The sequence below is a fragment of the Megascapheus bottae genome, chromosome 10 (assembly GCF_031878675.1).
Source record: "Megascapheus bottae isolate mThoBot1 chromosome 10, mThoBot2.hap1, whole genome shotgun sequence".
NCBI classification, from domain to species: Eukaryota; Metazoa; Chordata; class Mammalia; order Rodentia; family Geomyidae; genus Megascapheus; species Megascapheus bottae.
Window position 1 is genome coordinate 2,146,156 of NC_143518.1, and position 18,148 is coordinate 2,164,303.

Consider the following 18,148-nt stretch of genomic DNA (forward strand, 5'->3'; position numbering starts at 1 on the left):
TTTGTAAGGAAATGGAAAGACTTAGAAAAAAAATCATATTAACTGAAGTAAGCCAGACTCAAAGGAACATAGGCTCAATGGTTTCCCTCATTTGCCATAATCAGTAGAAACCTTGGGCTCTCCTAGCAGAGATTTGCAATAGAGCAAAACCTAGATACATAAGGCCATACAGTATGACACTAAATGAAATGATCTCTAGGGTATAGAAACAAAAGCCATATAATGAGTGATTGTTGTCCTTAATGTACTATGTTATTTCTCACTTCTTTTGCTGTCCCTTGGTTATCTCATATTGTTACAGTATTTCACTTTGTTATCTGATATATTGGATATATTTGTATTTGGTTATTTGAAATTGGATAGGGAAGGGGGGAAAACAAGATGAGGGGTGGGGGTGGGGTGAGGGAAATGGAGACCAAGACATGAAAAGGGTATCAATGTATGTGAAGTAATGCACCTTCTATCTGGCGAATATAATGTAACCCTTCTATTAATTACAATAAAAATATAAGAAAAACATGTCCCAAAGGACTAGGACAAGGTAAACTTGTTCCAGATGTAGAAGTGGCCATCATGGAAGAATGAAGAGCTTTCCCTTGCCTTGTACAAGTTATTCTTCCATGCATGAAATCTGATATTCTAGAGAAGCTAAATCACAAATTGTGGATAGCATACACTAATTCTACTGTACATTTCAGTTGAATTAAATTAAGATGGTGACTGCCCACTCAGCAAGCATGCGCTCAGGGAAATGTGAAACTGGTCATTTGTGCATCATAAATTCAGCACTTCTTATGGGTGGGGCTAAGTATGATTTGAGAGTTTAAGGTGTAGCTTGTCTCATGCCTATAATCCTAGCTACTTAGAAGGCTGAGATCTGAGAATCACAGTTCCAAGTCAGCATGTGAAATGCCTATCTTCAATTCACAACCAAACAAGTCAGAAGTACAGCTGTGCCTCAAGTGGCACAGCATCAATGTGTGAGAAAACTAAGGAGCAGCACCTGGCCCTGACTTCAAGCTCTGGAATCGGCACAAAAATAATAATGAATACATAAAATAAAATAAAGAGCAGAGCCACAGAGAGGAAAAGAAGATGATAAATTTTAGAGGGAAGTTTTTATCAACTTAGACTTAAGTCAATAAATGTGTTTAGTATAAAATATGAGCTATAAGTTACTGGAGAAAATAAGTATGTAACAACATAATCCTGATTGCACACGTATGTGTGTATGTGTGTGGCTGTGTGTGTGGGGGTGACTTTTAAGGTCAACCTATTGACCTTATCTATTTATCACTTTACAACTGGTTCCAGAATATTCTGCTTCCTCTCCATATTAAGAGACAAACTACAAATACAATCTTATGTAATTTTATTCCCCAATGCTAATTTTTCAAATTTATTTTTATTTTAAAGGTGATATACAGTTACATAAATGAGGTAATGAATGAGTACATTTCTTTTTGAACCTTCCTCCCAAATCAGATAAACTTCCATACAAGACAAAATGTACAGAAAGCAAACCTAGTGACACAGGGGGCCAAAAACCAAAAACAAAAAGCAAAATAATGAAATACCTCTTGTGTCCATTTCGCAGAGTTCATTTGACAAATACCATTTTATATGCCCATAGCTATTGAGTCTTTGTGATCCATCGCTAAGTTTTCAGTTAAATCTTGTTTTCAACAGCCAGAAACTCGTCTCTTGGAGCCCTCTCTTCACAAGACCTCTGTTTGAACCAGTTACATTTTTATATGGAACACATTTGAAGCAGCTCCAGTTGCTTGGTTCTCCAAAGAATAACTGCAGAAATGATGGGAGCATTTGGCAGGAAACCAGAGACCCGAGTAGCAAGCAGTGATAAATTCCTGCTGTAGGCCCGATTTGTTTGGTTTCATGAACTTGCACAAGCAACTCTTTCTTCTTCTGTGTAACTGCAGTTGCAACAGGGAGAAAGGCTCTGTAGGATTCCAGGAGAAAGCACAGATTTTGTTCATTAACCAACTTTAAAAAATATGTTTCATGTCAGCATTTAAATCACATGGAGCAAGCTGGCATGCTTCCTTTTTCTTTCACTCATGAATTCGATTGGGAAAGTGGTATGAAATAATCCTTGGCTTTTTGTCTCTGATGCATTTGATAATAACTACAGTTAGTTTCCACAGCACTAACTGAGTGCTGAATGTATCAGTATTTAGTCAGAGAATAATTGCATTTCTCTCTAAGTGATGTTCTTAAAATGCTGGGTCTTCTGCTATAAATTCTTCACTACAGACTCCAGTAAAAAGAATATGACAGATTTATACCTAGAATAAGTTATTAACTGCATGGGTACATAAAGCAGGGGTGCCGCCGTGCGGACAACATCGAATCGCTCATGATCGGTAAATGAAAATTAAATTTTTTTATTTCAGTAAAATATTTTTCTTCACGAATGCTTGCGCTTTACTCAAGCTCTTTCTGTTTGCTTTAATATAAAGCCATCACTTTTTATTTGGCCATTTGATTTATGAATGTCTGAAGTCATCTAACATGCAAGTGTGGGAGAATGAGCAGGGAGGCGGGGGGAGTGGAGCAGAATGCTTCACTTCCCAGAAGGTCAACCAACTGACTACTGATTCCTGCCCTTTCACCAGCATCATTCACAAGAATGGGAGTGGGGGCGTGAATCCCACTTCAGAAAGAGCAAAAGTTTGCTGTGTGCTGTTTTTGCCTTTCTGTCATGGCTAAAAAGAAGGAGATTTGCTGTCTAACCTTACCCATTGTGTTAAAAGTGACTTTAAGAAAGAAATAAAGAACAGAAATTTGGGGAGAGAGAAGAGGGAAGTAGAGGGGAGGAGAGGAGGAAGAGGAAGAGGGCAGTAGCCTTGAGCTGAAGAGCTCAGGGACAGTGCCCAGGCCCAGAGTTCAAGCTCCATGACCTCCCCATCCAAAAAAATACCATTGTCAATCATGGAAATGAAACATGATCTGAGCTTAATATAATCATTACATATTCAATTAACATTAAGCATATATCACTTCACACCAGCCAGAATGGCTACAACTCAAGAAATGGAAGATAGTGTTGATGAAGCAGGCTGAACAAACAGGAATCTATGATGAAAGAGCTACTGTGGAGAAGAGTTTAGTGGTTCTTTGAAAAGACAGAGTTCTCTTAAATGACCCATCAACTGCATCCCTATTGCTTATCACCCAAAAGATTTAAAATAGAGACTTTGGCAGATTCTGTCCATACATGTCATAGCAGCATGACTTATAACAGTAAAAAAAAAGTGTGAACAACCCCAAATTCCATCACATGCTAAATAAGACATGCTATATTCACAGAATAAAATATCATTTGCCCATAAAAAGGAACATTATAAATACTGACACAGGATACAGCATGGATGAACTTTGAAGATAGTACGCTAAATGAAAAGAGTCACACATAAAAAGCCACACTTACATGATTCCAATTGAGGAAAAATTCAGAATAGGTTAAGTCCCTAACAACAGTGGTGACATTAGCAGAAGAGGAGGGGAGGGTGGTAGGGGGGCAGGGGAGGGGAGAAGAGAATGGAGGATGATTGATGATTGCTTACTGAAGATGGCATTGCTGGTTGGGGTTATGGAAGTAGCTGGTAGTGAGCAATGAATGTTAAGCTTTGTGACCACACAAATGTGGACCCCTGGAATGTATATTTTAAAGAGGTTAAGTTGATATGTGAATCATATCTTAATAAAACTACTACAAAAACATGCTATTCAATGCATATCCTATGAAACTAAGAAAATGGAGGGGAAGGAGTGAACTGGAAAGATGGAGATAAAGATCATTCTACTTATAAACTGACTTGCTGAATGTAACCTCTTTGAACAACCATATAACAAGAATAAAAACATAATTTCAAAACACAATAGAATTAATTTTTGTATAGTCCTACAAAATGTTATTTCATTTGTCCTTTTCTGTGACTAAAGACTTTTTCAGATCTAGTCTACTGAAAGAAACACAGGAAAAAAATCTACAGAAAGAGTGGTAAGAACCCAGACACACAAACAAACATACACACACATGCACACACACACATACACACACACACACATGATTTGTAGGGGTGAATCAGCACACGAGAAAAACACTGGCATTAAGTTTATCACAGCTCTGCCCTGTTCACAAGAATCAAGGCCTCAGTGTTTCTTTATCTACAAAATGGAGAAGTATTCAGCCATGAAGAATGAAATTATGCCATTTGCAGGAAAATGAGGGAATATGGAATCATCATGTTGAACAAGAGAAGCCAAACTCAAAAAGGCAAATATAACATTTTCTCACTCACATGTCAATATAGACCTAAAATAATAACAGCAACAACAATAATGGGACACAAGTATAAAAAGGAGGAAATTAAAAGACAGGATACTGGAAGATGAAGGTGTTCAAAGCATGTCACATATGTGTGTGCATGGTTGTGTATGTGCATGTGAAGATAGCTTTAGAGAATAGGGAGAGGTAGGAGGGACTAAATTATTCAAAATGCACTGTAAGCTTCTATAGAACTGTCACAAGGAGACCCCTTTGTGATCGGCTACCAGTGGCTCATGCCCATAATCCTAACTACCAGGAGACTGAAGTCTGGAGCATTGTGATTCAAAAGCCAGCCAGGAAAGCCTATGTGACTCTATCTCCAAGCAACCACCCAAAAGCCAGAAGTAGAGCTGTGGCTCAAGTGGTACAATACTAGCCTTGAAAAAAATTTTTTTTTAAAAATCTCAGGAACAGCACCCTGGCCCCCTGGACCCCTGGACCCAATTTCAAGCCCTGGTACCAATATAATTTTTTAAAACACCCAATACAAAAGATAAATAAAACTCCTTGCATAATTAGGGTAAGATGCGTTTTTGTGTCACCTACAATGTCATATATTACAATCCAATGAACAGGTGTCAAAGTCAGGGAACTCTAGTGCAAATCAAAGTGTATCTGCTCAGGTGTCAGCGAGGCTGACATGAAGCCCAGCTCTGTTTTCACCATGCAAATCAGGAAAGTTGCCCCATGTTTCTAAGCCTCCCTTTCTTCATCTCTCAGATGGGATAGTTCCTGGGGAACTGGGATCCGGACAGCCAGGCTGCTGCTTTAAGACTGGACCACTCTGCATCCCCATTGCTATGTCTGGCAAAGAAGTATTGCCTTCTCCATATCCTTCAACTCAGATTTGGTTGTCTGACAAGCTATGCTTACTTTACATCTTAAAACATAAACCCATGAGCAAAGGCAACTCACACCTATAATCCTAGCTACACAGGAAGCTGAGATGTGAGGACCACAGTTCAGAGCCAAGAAAGTCTATGCGACTCCTCTCTCCATTTAACCAGCAAAAAGCGAGATGTGGAGCTTGGCTCAGTGGTAGAGTGTTACCCTTGAGTGAGCTAGCTAAGGGACAGTGGCCGGGCTCTGAGATCAAACCCCACTACACACACACACACACACACACACACACACACACCAATCATACTAAGCTATCCTGGAATCAAAGTATAGATGTATGAAAATTACATTATTTATTTTGTACATATTTATATTCTACATTTTGCCAGTTGTCTTGCATATGCCCTCCAAAAAAATGTGTGTTAGAATGCTGAATTTGTCCAAAAATCTATTGAATTTGCTAAAAGAAATTAGATAAAGCACCAGGACCATGACTCAAGTCTCAGCTGGCTAGATTTTGGTGTATCCTGGTATGCGCGAGACTCACTCATGTGCAACTCATTCAATTAACTAAATTTCAACATGCAGCAGCAGTAACAATAATAATAAAATGGCAGCTTACAAAAACATATTGTGTTTTACATCAGCAATCCAAATAAGTTTGGAGTCACTGAACGTGTATATGCTCAGGAAAGTGCAACCTCAACTGGATCCAAAACGGAAGCAATAAAGCCTCTTCTTTCATTTAAAGGATCTATATAACATCTCTGGAAAAAATAATTCAAGTATTGAATGCAACACTCCTCCCATCTCTCGGCCCCCTGTCTGACTGAGTCTTTAGGAGCTGGCCTCGCAGGGAGAAGCTGAATCAACCAGTCAACTTTGATAAGCAGTCCAGGTTACTAAAACAGGCCATGTTTACAAGACAAGGTCATAGAACGTAAACAACACTCAGTGTACCTGAGCCAATCCCTACTTTAATTTTTTCATGTGTTCCCAGTCTGTCCTTAATTATTTCTACTCAACTCAACCTTTACACACACACAGGCAAGGAGAGAGAATGGGGCCCTTGGGCTTTACATTTTCATTAAAAGCCAGAGGCAACGTTTAACCAACTGGAATTGTGGGTGGCAGCTCTCTGCACGACTTCTTTGGAGGAAATGTGACTGAACACCAGCGCTGAGCTGTGGAACAAGGTGACCCTCTGCTTTGTGGGGAGGTGTGTGTAAAGGGGGTTGGGCAGGCATTCATCAAACTGTACATTGGCCCACAGCTAAGTTATTATCCTACTGGCTGCCTTTTCATTACCAAAATAAAAGCAATCTGATTCAGGACAGGCAAAAAGTGCAAATGTGCAATCATGCAATACACAAGCAGTGATGGTAACAAACTTGCACTTCTAGAAGCTGTATCAGGACAGCGATGCTTTCCTATACACATTCCATGAGCTCAACTAGTGCCCCCTCCCTAAGCCTGCTGATCACATTCACTCTCTTCTATTACTTTTTTATCTCCCCTTTGAAAACAATTCTTAATAAGCTTCTTTATTCTAGTTTCTCATTCCTTTGACTTTCCCACTGGCTTGCACCCCAGAATAGTTCCTCTTGTTTTATAGTCATATCTTTTTACATTTTTTATATTGAGATTTTTATGAGAGAGAACGTGAATTACTTGTCTTTCTCAGTACATTTTATTTCACTTAACATGGCAATCTTCAGTTCTGTCCATTTTCTGGCAAATGATATAATTTCATTATTTTCATTGCTGAATAATACTTCTTGTGAATAGTGTTGTTATAAACATGAATGCTTCGATGACTCTAAGGTATGCTGATTTACCTCTTTCAGATATAAGGAATGGTATTTAAATGATAGATAGATAGATAGATAGATAGATAGATAGATAGATAGATAGTTTAGGTAGATAGTTTTTTTATGAATCTCCATTGGCAAATTTCCATTTCCATAATGGCTCATTAATTTACATGTCTCTACTTCCACCTGTTCTTTCTTCAGTGCTGAAAAAATTCATAAAAGTTACACAACAGTGACAGATACTTATGTCTTCTTCCCAACTTTTAGTGTAACACACAGGAGCTATTATTCAATACGCACTGTTTTATCTCTGGTATCTCAAGGACCCTGAGAATTTCCCAGTGTCGTAGATGGCAATCTGATTTTTAAATGTTGGGTTATCTAAAAGAATTAAATAAACTATACTTCCCTAAGATTTATGCTAGATCTGATTTAGGAACACAATGCAGATTAACATATACAGAAAGAGGGATTTCTCTCATTTGAAAAATGACAATTCATAAAATAACCAAATCTTCCAGCTGATAAGACTACTGTTTTCCTATATTCTTTAGCAGTCACAAAGTGGACATTTTGTAAGAGGCTTCAATGACTGCAGAATTTTACCAAGGAGTATACTTAATAACTTTTCCCTCTGCATGCACTGAGAAATCTCAGAAGAGCAGCCAGCAGAAGACAAGATGAAAGGCAAAGTCCAGCTGTACAGAACCTGATCATGGTCATCTAGAACACTTGGCTCCTAGGATATGAAATACAAAGTAGAGGGCCACAAGTGTGGCCTAGTGTTAGGGTGCTTGCTTAGTATGCACGAAGCCTCAGTACCACGTACACACAAGAAGCCAGAAGTGGTGTTGTAGCTCAGGTGGTAGAGTGCAAGCCTTGAGAAAGAAAGCCCAAGGACAGGGCTCAGGCCCTGAGTTCTAGCCCTGGGACTGGCAAAAAAGAAAAAAGAAAAAGAAATGCAAAGTAGAGTAGCATCCCAATACATATGTGTAAAAGTCCCAGCATCAGACAGGAGGATCTTGAGTTTGAGGCCAAGCCTGGTCCACAAAGTAAGATTCTATATAAACACTGGTGACTCACACCTGCAATCTTAGCTACTCAGGAAGCTGAGATCTGAAGATTCTGTTCAAAGTCAGCCTGGAGGAATAAATCCGACTCTTCTCTCCAATAACCAGCAAAACATCAGAAGAGCTAAGTACCACTTTTCAAGCAGTAGCGAGTCATCCATGAGTAAAAAGCTAAGCAAGAGGACAAGGCCCCAAATTCAAGTCCTACTGTTGGCACACACAGACACAGACACACACACACACACACACACACACACACACACACACACGTACACACGTACACATGAATGTACACATACACATGAATAAATTTTAAAATATATGTATTACCCTTTCCATGTTATTCAACTTTTATAAAATAGATCACTAGATGCTAGGACCTATAAATCATTAGGTATTCTGGCTTATAGAGTCCACAAATCACTAGATAGTTACCGGGTTACAGTGTCAATTCTTTTCTACTGACTCATTGAGTAGAGAAGTCTGTACAGCCTTATCTGCCACACGAAGATAATAAGCAATCCTCAAGAAGTTTAGCTAAGACTGCTAGAACCAAGCCTAAAGGGTGTGATGGCATCTGAAGTTCTGTTCCATTTATTACTATGTTCCTTAGATGGAGGAGGAGATTTTTGTTTTCATCCAGTCTTGTTTTTCTACTTTGAATGAAATACACCCTAACACTAATTGAAGCAAATATTGTAATAAACCATAAAAGTATTAAAAATGAAAGCAGCTCTTGCTATACTTCCCTCAAATAACAATAAGGTTTGGATACATTTCCTGAAGCCATATGCAGGCTTTAATCTGTGGTGATAAGAGGCAAATACACAAATAGATACAAAGAGCCTTAACTCACCGGACCTTGGGTGAGTTTATACATGGACTGAGGTAAATAAATTTCAGTTACTCAAGAATGTCTATAGCAAGTACTGGCAAGAAGGTGAGGAGAAAAGGAATTCGTACTCGGTTGGTGGAAATGTCCATTAGTCCAGCCATCTTGGGGTTTAGTTTACAAAACACTAAATTGTAACTACCATATGGTCCTGCTAATTTCACTCCTGGGTATATTCCAGAAGGAATCAAAGTAACAATAGAACAGACACCTGTATTTATTGGCACACTATTCATAATAGTCAAGTTATGAAGTTAGCTTTGTTGCCTATTAATGAACAAATGGATTCAGAAAATGTGTATACATTCCATGGAGTGGGATTTTTTTTGGCACAAAGAAAGATAGAATTCTTTAACTTTCAGGAAAACGGATGACATTTGGAATTATCATATTATGCAAAATAAGTTCGACTCAAGTATTATGTTTTCTTTCCTCTGTGTGTGTGTGTGTGTGTGTGTGTGTGTGTGTGTGTGTGAGTATTGGTACCATGTGTGTTGAATTCAAGGCCTCTGTGCTGTCACTTAGGTTTTTTTGTTCACAGCTGACACACTACCACTTGAACTACGTGAAATATAAGGAAGACACTACTTGAGGGTGAGCAGACCAGTGGGCGGGGGAGATGAGAAGCTGGTTGGGAAGAGTGAATGTGATCAAAGTACATTGTATGTATATGTGAAAATGTTACAATGGAACCCATTATTTTGTGTGATTAATGTATATTAAAATAGAAAAAATACAAATAAAAGATAAGAGGAAAAAGTGGAGTCATTTTCTGAAAAAATGATACATAATAATTATACATAAAAAATTTCAGTTACTGCTGCCCTCTTTGCCACATACACATGAAATGTATGTAATCTAAATGCGAATCACCCTGTTGAATATTCTGCTTTTTATCTTAACAATACCTTTAGTACTTTTCTTTTTATCGGATGGGTGTCTTTTTTCACAGAAATTGATATGAAATGGTATATTCCCTCTGGGTTATTCAAAGATTCATCGCATGACTGCATCAAATCATTTCACCATCTGAGGAAACAGCTTTAAAGGCTCAATTCCAAAATACTACCTCATCATAAAGTTCAGGTTAGTTTAGTAAGCCTGCCCCCCTCAAAATGCAAAATTAGTCAAATAGTCTGCTACAGTATCTTTAATATTTTTTGTTGGCTTCATAAACTAATGTCAAAGGGAAGAAGGAGAAGTAGAATGAGGAGACAGAAAGGCTCACATGGTGATTTATAAAAATAAAAGTAGCTTGTTCTTCATCAAAACCAGAAAAACTAATGGATAGAGGAACATTGCAGGGGCTCCAGGAAGGGACAACCACCATTCAGAGAGACAGCTTTGCAACTTGGGGCGAATTTTAGCAGGCGAATCTTGTGGGGTATCCTGGGCTAGGCCTCAGTCCTAGAAAGCTACAATATGCCTAAAGACTTGTGTTGACAAGAACAGGCTACCAGTAAACTCAGCCGCTCTCCTCCCCTCAGTTGATCCTCCCCTTAGTCCTCCTGCTCAAGACGGAAGGAAACCTATTTCACCGGAGTGAGATGGCTGACATTGAAATATATACCATATATATTATATACTATATATCACAGTATATATGTATCATATGCATTACATATATACCATATGTCATATATGGAATGCATGTAATGTATATGATATATATCCTATATTATATGGTTATACATTTATGGTTTGTATTTATATTTTGTATATATTTATATATTTATACATATATATATATATACATGCACACACACACACACACATATAGTATGTTTACAAATCTATTGTGTGCATGTACTAGTCCTGGAGCTGGAACTCAGGATCTAGGTGCTGCCCTTGAGCTGTTTTTTTGGAAGTCAGCACTGAACACTGTTGCTGCCAGCTTTTTAGTGGTTCACTAGAGAGATTCTCATATACTTTCCTTCCTGCACTGGCTTCAAATCATGATCCTCAGATCTCAGCATCCTGGGTAGCTAAGATTACAGGTGTGAGCCACCAGCACCTGGCTTGCATTTTATATTTTTTTGTTAGGGTAGTTAGAAAGCTTGTTGTCTTCACAGTGCAGAGCCTGCTTTGGCTCCATGAGGCCACTGCTTAGCTTGAGTAAACAATGTACAAAGGCTGCAGGCTGCCATCATCACAGAGCTAGGGGGATTATAGTTGGGCTAAATTGATCAATTACTTTTCTTCCAGAGGTCTCCTGATGAGACAGAAGCCAGAGTACACATTTGAGCAGATGAAAAATAAGTTGGGTCAACAAAGACCTGGAAAGGAATGAACATTCCTTCCAATTTCATTTTTCATCCTGAGAGAAAAGAATCCCACCAGTGCCTATCACTGGAACCCAGAGGCAGCCAACCACATAGCTGTAAATATTTTTAGGAACCAGAAACTTGCATCCTATGTGATGGATTAAAACTAGTCTTTGGACTTTTCAATGTATATTTAAAGACCCTGAATTAAGTTTTCTTCTTACTACTTTCTTATTAAAATTAATTGGCAAAAATAACAAATTCATTAAGGCATATGACAAAGGGACTGAGATTCCAGCACTCAGAAGATGAGGGAGGAATGCTCACTCTCAGATCTACAGTTAGATTCTATTTCCAAAAGAATGCTAGGTATCTTTGGCTCACATCTGTAATGCTAGCTATTCAGGTGGATGAGACCTGGAGAATCTTCTGAATTCAAATCAGACCAGGTAGAAATGTCTATGGGATTCTTTGTACAATTAATTAGAAAAATTCTGGACTAGAGGTATGGCTCAAGTGGTAGAATACTAGCCACAAATGAAAAAAAGTAGGAGTACAAGGCTCTAAGTCCCAATCCCCATAACCAATTAACCAATCCAAAAAATAAATTAACTTGAAAATGTAAAAGCAAAGATAGTTTCTGATTGTAAATATTTTGACAGATAAAAGATAAAATTCAAAGAAGTGACACTGTGGCTCACGTGGTAGAGAGATAGCCTTGAGCTGAAGAACTCAGGGACAGAGCCCGGGCCCCTGAGTTCAAACCCCACTACTGACCAAAATAATAATAATAATAATAAAATTCAATTAGATGGAATCAACACACTGGTCTATAGACATAGAATGTATGAAAGAGCTGAGTATCATGAACTTTAGGTAAACAAGTTGAATTTATCAGCTTTATAAGATGTTGAATCCAAAGAAATGGATGAAGTAGAAAAGGTGGATGACAACAAAGGAAAACCAGCTATTTATTTTTCTCCAATTGCTTAGGGTATTAAAGATATTAGGTTGGTGCTATGGAGTCCAAAGTTGTATGAGTCATAGACCCTGAATGACCTGGTTATTTATTCCAGAGATGAAATGCGCAGAACAAAAACTACAACATATATTAGATACACTGGAGAAGAAAAAACACTGTTGATAGCACTTTGGGACTTCTGAGTATGTGGTACTGGGGAATCCAGAGAGATTTATTTTGGCTTTTAGTGTCAGAAGATTTAGTTGATGATCACTCAGTCCAATGGTATGGGCCTATGTTGAAGCTGAACTTCATGGTTCAGTTACACCTCTCAAAGACATCTCAGAATCCTACTTCCTTCACATAGGCCTGTACCCCTGATAGCATGTTCAGCTAGAATTTCTCCATCTGAACCCATACTGGTACTCCCATGTTGTCCGAAAGCTCCTTCAGTTCCTCACTTTGTGAGACTCTCACTTATTCCTTAAGCTTGGTGTTTTCATTGTAGCCTGAACATCTCTTCTAGAACTCTTTCTGAATTCTTGATCTCAGATGAAGTGTTATCATTCTTTTGACTCAGAAGTGTCCAAGGACAGTGCCCAGGCCCTCGGTTCAAGTCCCAGGACTGGAAAAAGAAAAATAAAAACTCCTCTTAAATTGACTGTCTCCAATGTTCTGTCACAATAATAAAAAGCTGACCTGATGAACATGGTATTTCTTGGTCAACAGAGAGAAGTGTGTTTACTAAGAGATCAGAATACAAAGGTTAAGTTGAAATCATTTGAGATAAAACAACATAATAAAAAGATAATTTGGAAACAATACACAGACATTTACTGTTGGGAAAATCTGAGGTGAGGAAAGTGAAAAGCTGCTTCTATACTCTCTAGGTATAAGGTCATGAGAATTAACTAGGTGGTGACAAAGGGAAAATAAAGCCATGACATATAGAATCAATGATTTATATAGAATCAATGGTTCAATTGTGTGGAATAGGAAACTAAAAAATCAAAACGGTGAATATCAACCACAGGAAGATTAAAAAGAGTAGCTCACACCTATAATCCCAGCTACAGTAGAGCAGTAGCCTTGAGCTGAAGAGCTCAAGGACAGTGCCCAGGTCCAGAGTTCAAGTCCCATGACTGACACAAAAAAAGGGACTGGAGGTCTCGTTCAACTGGTGGAATGCCTCTCTAGCCAATGTGAGACCTTGAGTACTGGGGGAAAAGTGGTAACTAATGATAGGGGAATAAATAATTTAAAATGGGGATTTGGGATGGGTTTCATGCACTTTCTTTGGAACTGGGGCATTTTAATGCACAACAATTCATAAAGGCTGGCCACCAGTGGCTCACACCTGTAATCCTAGCTACTCAGGAGGCTGAGATCTAAGGATCACAGTTCAAATCCAGCCAGGGCATGAAAATCCATAGACTCCTATCTCCAACTAACCACTAGAAAACTGACGGTGATACTGCGGCTCAAGGGGTAGGGCAGTAGCCTTGAGCTTAGGAGCTCAGGGACAGTGTCCAGGCCCAGAGTTCAAGCCCCATAACTGACAAAAACAAATAACTTCATAAAGATGGTAGAATGCTTACCAGGCATACATAAGATCATGGGCTCTATTCTCAGTGCTACAAAAGAAACAAGCCAAAACAGCAATTTGTAATACACTATGCATGATAGGGTTTCATTGTCAAATATAGAAATTAACATTTTTAACATATAATTTTATAATCATAAAATTAATAAGGTGTTGTACAGAGGAGTTACCATTTTATAAATTAAGTAATAGGTACAGTTCTTTTTTTGAACAGTCACCCCTTCCTTCTCTTCCCCCAGTTTCTCCCTCCCTTCCCTGACCACAAGTTATAGAGTTCATTTTCCATGTAATGTGTACTAGAGAAATTAAACTCTTATTGTATAGAAAAAAAAGAAAGGAAAGAGAAAAGAAAGAGAAGGGGGAAAGGAAATGAGGGGAGAGGGAGGAGAGGAGAGGACAGGAGAGGGGAGGAGAGGGGAGGAGGGAGAAGGGGAGGGGAGGGGAACTCATGAAGCTAGGAAGGTTCCTTGAGGAGAGATAGATTGGGGAGTGTGACATTTACCTCATATCAAATCAACTATGAATTCCTTCCTGAAAGATTGTCAGGCTGTTACTCAACAGAGCAAGCTATGAAAAGCTTAAGTTTATAAAAGAGGACTCAAGTAGTTTAGAATCTAGCAATTTCTCTTTCTGATTCCATCAGTTATTTATGGCATTGCCTAGAGCTATTAGCTTAATATGACTGAGCTTTTGGTTTGAGTTTTTTTTAACCTTTTCTACAATGAGAATCTTGCAATGCCATATATAACTACACAGTGGTAGGAGGAAGGGAGTTCATGAGAAATGCTCTTAGGAACAGTGATAAGTGCCAGTAGAGGCAAAAAAATGAGGTGAGAGCTAAACTCCGAGGAGAACACGACACATAGGAAACATTGAGAGAAGTCTGAAGTCAAAACCAAAGCCAAAGCCTTCCACCATGTGTCACTTTCCACCAGCATGAGTCAGCCAGGGCCCCAAAGCAACTCCCAGGTTGAGGTTGGTTTTGGATCCAGAAGCCAAAAGAATAATGTGTATGTTTTAAACAATTTTTTAATGCCCTATACAGTAGGGAAACACATAAGGCTGAGAGGAGTGTGGACATCTTACTGTGGCTGGTGTTGATTCACTGATACTAAGAACCGACTGTGTATTTGGTGATACGTACTGAGTAGTCAGTGGTATACAAAGCTGACACGATGCCTGATGTCATAAAGTTTTGAGTCCAAAGAATATGAATGTCAACTTAGCCTCCACTTGCCTATAATAGTTACAACAGCCTTACAACAACAAAAACGGGTGGTCCCTGGTCACCTAGGAGACTGCAACAAAGTCATGGAGAGCCATGCTTCCACTCTTGGAGACACTAACTGCAAACACTGCCCACTGGGTAGAGCAGCATTCATAAACCTCCCAGCCTAGCTGCCCTGTCTGGATCTCTTCACACGTTACATGGATAAAAAGAGCAAAGCAGGGAGGCCGGGTGTTTGGCCTACTAGTAGAGTACTCACCTAGCATGCACAAAGCCCTGGGTTCGATTCCTCCGTACCACATACACAGAAAAAAGCCAGAAATGGTGCTGTGGCTCAAGTGGTAGAATGTTGGCCTTGAAAAAGCCCAAGGACATGCTCAGGCCCTGAATTCAAGCCCCAGGACTGGGGGGGAAAAAGAACATTTCACAGTTATATCCCTGACATTAAAAGTGGCAATACGTGTGTGATATCAATATAAAAATAATTAAGGTTCATATACTTTGATAGAGACTAGATAGAGGACAGTCGCATTAGCGATTTGGTTGGCCCACAGAAATAACAAGTCAGAAATCTTTCAGACATTGTCAGGTAATCAGTATGTCACAGCTTTCTCCCCTGAAGGGAAACAAAACTTAATGATCACTGACTCCATCTGAAAACAGCCAAAATCCCATCAGCAGATGGGTGACTGTCAATTAGCCATTTGTTAACCGGCGTGCATTCCTTGGCAGCTCATACAGAATGAGGAGGAAGGCAAGAGCTCTCCAGAATCTCATTTTCAATTTTTCATGGTATTTTATATGCTTGATAGGAAAATAATAACGTGAGGAAAGGATAATCCTGTCCAACATAAATGCTCCTCAGAAAAGTCACTTTTCTGACTTTTGACACACTCATATCAGACCTATCAAATGAGATAAGAATGAGGACGCAAATCCTCAATCCCAGCACTCAGACAAAAGGGTTGGAAGTTTAGTTTAGGGCCAGCCAGGACTACAGAGTGAAAGCTTGCCTCAAAATAAGACAAAGCAAAAAAAAAAAAACAGGAACAAGAACAAATCAAAGGAAGAAAACACTCTCTAAATAATTCCATATATTATCTTAAAACATAGTATCTATATGTTATAAAAACAGATTTAATGTTTTCTTCTAATAGCATTTATTGGTTTGCATATCCATTTCTTCATTAGATCATTAACAAATGTTAGTGTTCAAGGACCAGTTGAAAAATGTTCCTTTTTTTGGTGATCCTGGGATTTGAACTCAGGGCCTAGTCCTCTTTTGTGCTCAAGACTAGCACTCTACCACATGGGCTACAGTGCCACTTCCCCCTTTTTCTGAGTAGTTTATTGTAGATAAGAGTCTCACAGCCACTGCAGTACATTGAGCTCCATAGAGACAGCACAGAGGCAAGTGAGAGCTGGATGGGCACCAAGTGACTCTGTGTCTCAAGGAGGAAAAACTAAACATGGGCAAAGGAGAAGCTGAGAAGCAAAATGACATCATATGCTTTCTTTGTGCAAACTTGCTGGAAGGAGCACAAGAAGTACCCGGATGCTTCGGTCAGCTTTTCAGAGTAAGAAGTGGTCAGAGAGGTGAAAGACTATGGGAAATTTGAAGACATGGCCAAGGCGGACAAGGCCCATTATGAAAGAGAAATGAAAACCTACATCCCTCCTAAAGGGGAAACAAGAAAGAAGTTCAAGAATCCCAATGCACCCAAGAGGCCTCCTTTGGCCTGCATCTTGTTCTGTTCTGAATATCGCCCTAAAATCAACAGGGAACTTCCTGGCCTGTCTATTGGTGATGTTGCAAGAAAACTGGGAGAGATGTGGAATAACACTGCTGCAGAGGACGAGCAGCCTGAGGAGAAGACGGCTGCTGAGCTGAAGGAAAAATAACAAAAGGACATTGCTGCCTACCGAGCTAAAGGCAAGCCTGATGCAGGAAAAAAAAAAAAAAAACTGGAGGGGGGGGAGGGTGAAGGCTGAAAAGAGCAAGAAAAAGAAGGAAGAGGAGGAAGATGAAGAGGATGAGGAAGAAGAGGAAGAGGACAATGATGAATAAGTTGGTTCTAGCACAGTTTTCTTTTTCTTGTCTATAAAGCATTTAACCGCCCTGTACACAACTCATTCCTTTTAAAGAAAAAAAATTGATACGTAAGGCTGTGTAAGATTTGTTTTAAAACTGTACAGTGTTTTTTTATAGTTAGCACACCGAATGTGTCTTTAGCTAGCCCTATCCTGGTAGTCTTGTTCAATGGCCTGGTACAGTATGGGGGTTGTAAATTGGCATGGAAATTTAAAGCAAGTTCTTATTGGTACACAGCACAAATGAGTTATATATGGGGACGATAGTTTTTTCATCTTTAGTTGTCTAATGCATCTTATACTAAATAATTGTTCTGTTAACTGACTACCAATCTGTAATTGCAAAAAAAAAAAAAGTTGCAGCTATTTTGTTGACATTCTGAATGCTTCTAAGTAAATACAATCTTTTTATTTAAAAAAAAGTCTGCCTGGGCTAGTTTGAACCACAACCTTCAGATCTTAGCTTTCTCAGTAGCTAGGATTATAGGTGTGAGCCACTGGTACCTGGCTTGTTTGGAATCTGAACACACATCTTGTTCATTCTTATATACATAGTTGAAAAGAAGGACAACTTTTCTTTTTATTCATTTTAATAAATATTCTCTTTTGAGCTTTCCCACAAGGTTAGCTTTTGACCTATTGAGCCACAGTCCCATTTCCTGCTTTTGGGGGGGGGGGTGGTATTTATTGGCTTTCCCACAAGGGCTAGCTTCAAATTAAGATCCTCGGATTTCAGCCTCCTGACCAGCTAGGATGTCAGATGTGAGCCACCAGCAACAGGTGGATTTGTTATTTTTGAAGGTCAGCTTCATGATCAAAGATGCTTAATGTTTTAGAGATTCCCACTGAAAAGTGGGGAGATGAGATGGACATAGGAGGACACTGTGTGCCCTGGGATTGGCATTGGTAGTGTGAAGAGAGGACACAGTAGATAGATGATGGGTCTTTCCTTACCTGCTCCTTCTAGTTCTTTTCTCTTCTTTTGTGGGCTTCCCAGAACTCTCTTCTGAAGAAGCTGCCTCTATCTCTGC

The 18,148-nt window shown here is 39.1% G+C and overlaps 1 pseudogene; it reads left to right on the plus strand.

Annotated features, from left to right (window-relative positions):
* The first annotated feature begins 2,377 nt into the window (after positions 1 to 2,377).
* On the plus strand, positions 2,378 to 17,370 carry LOC150057326 (high mobility group protein B1 pseudogene; annotated as a pseudogene).
* Positions 17,371 to 18,148: the final 778 nt, after the last annotated feature.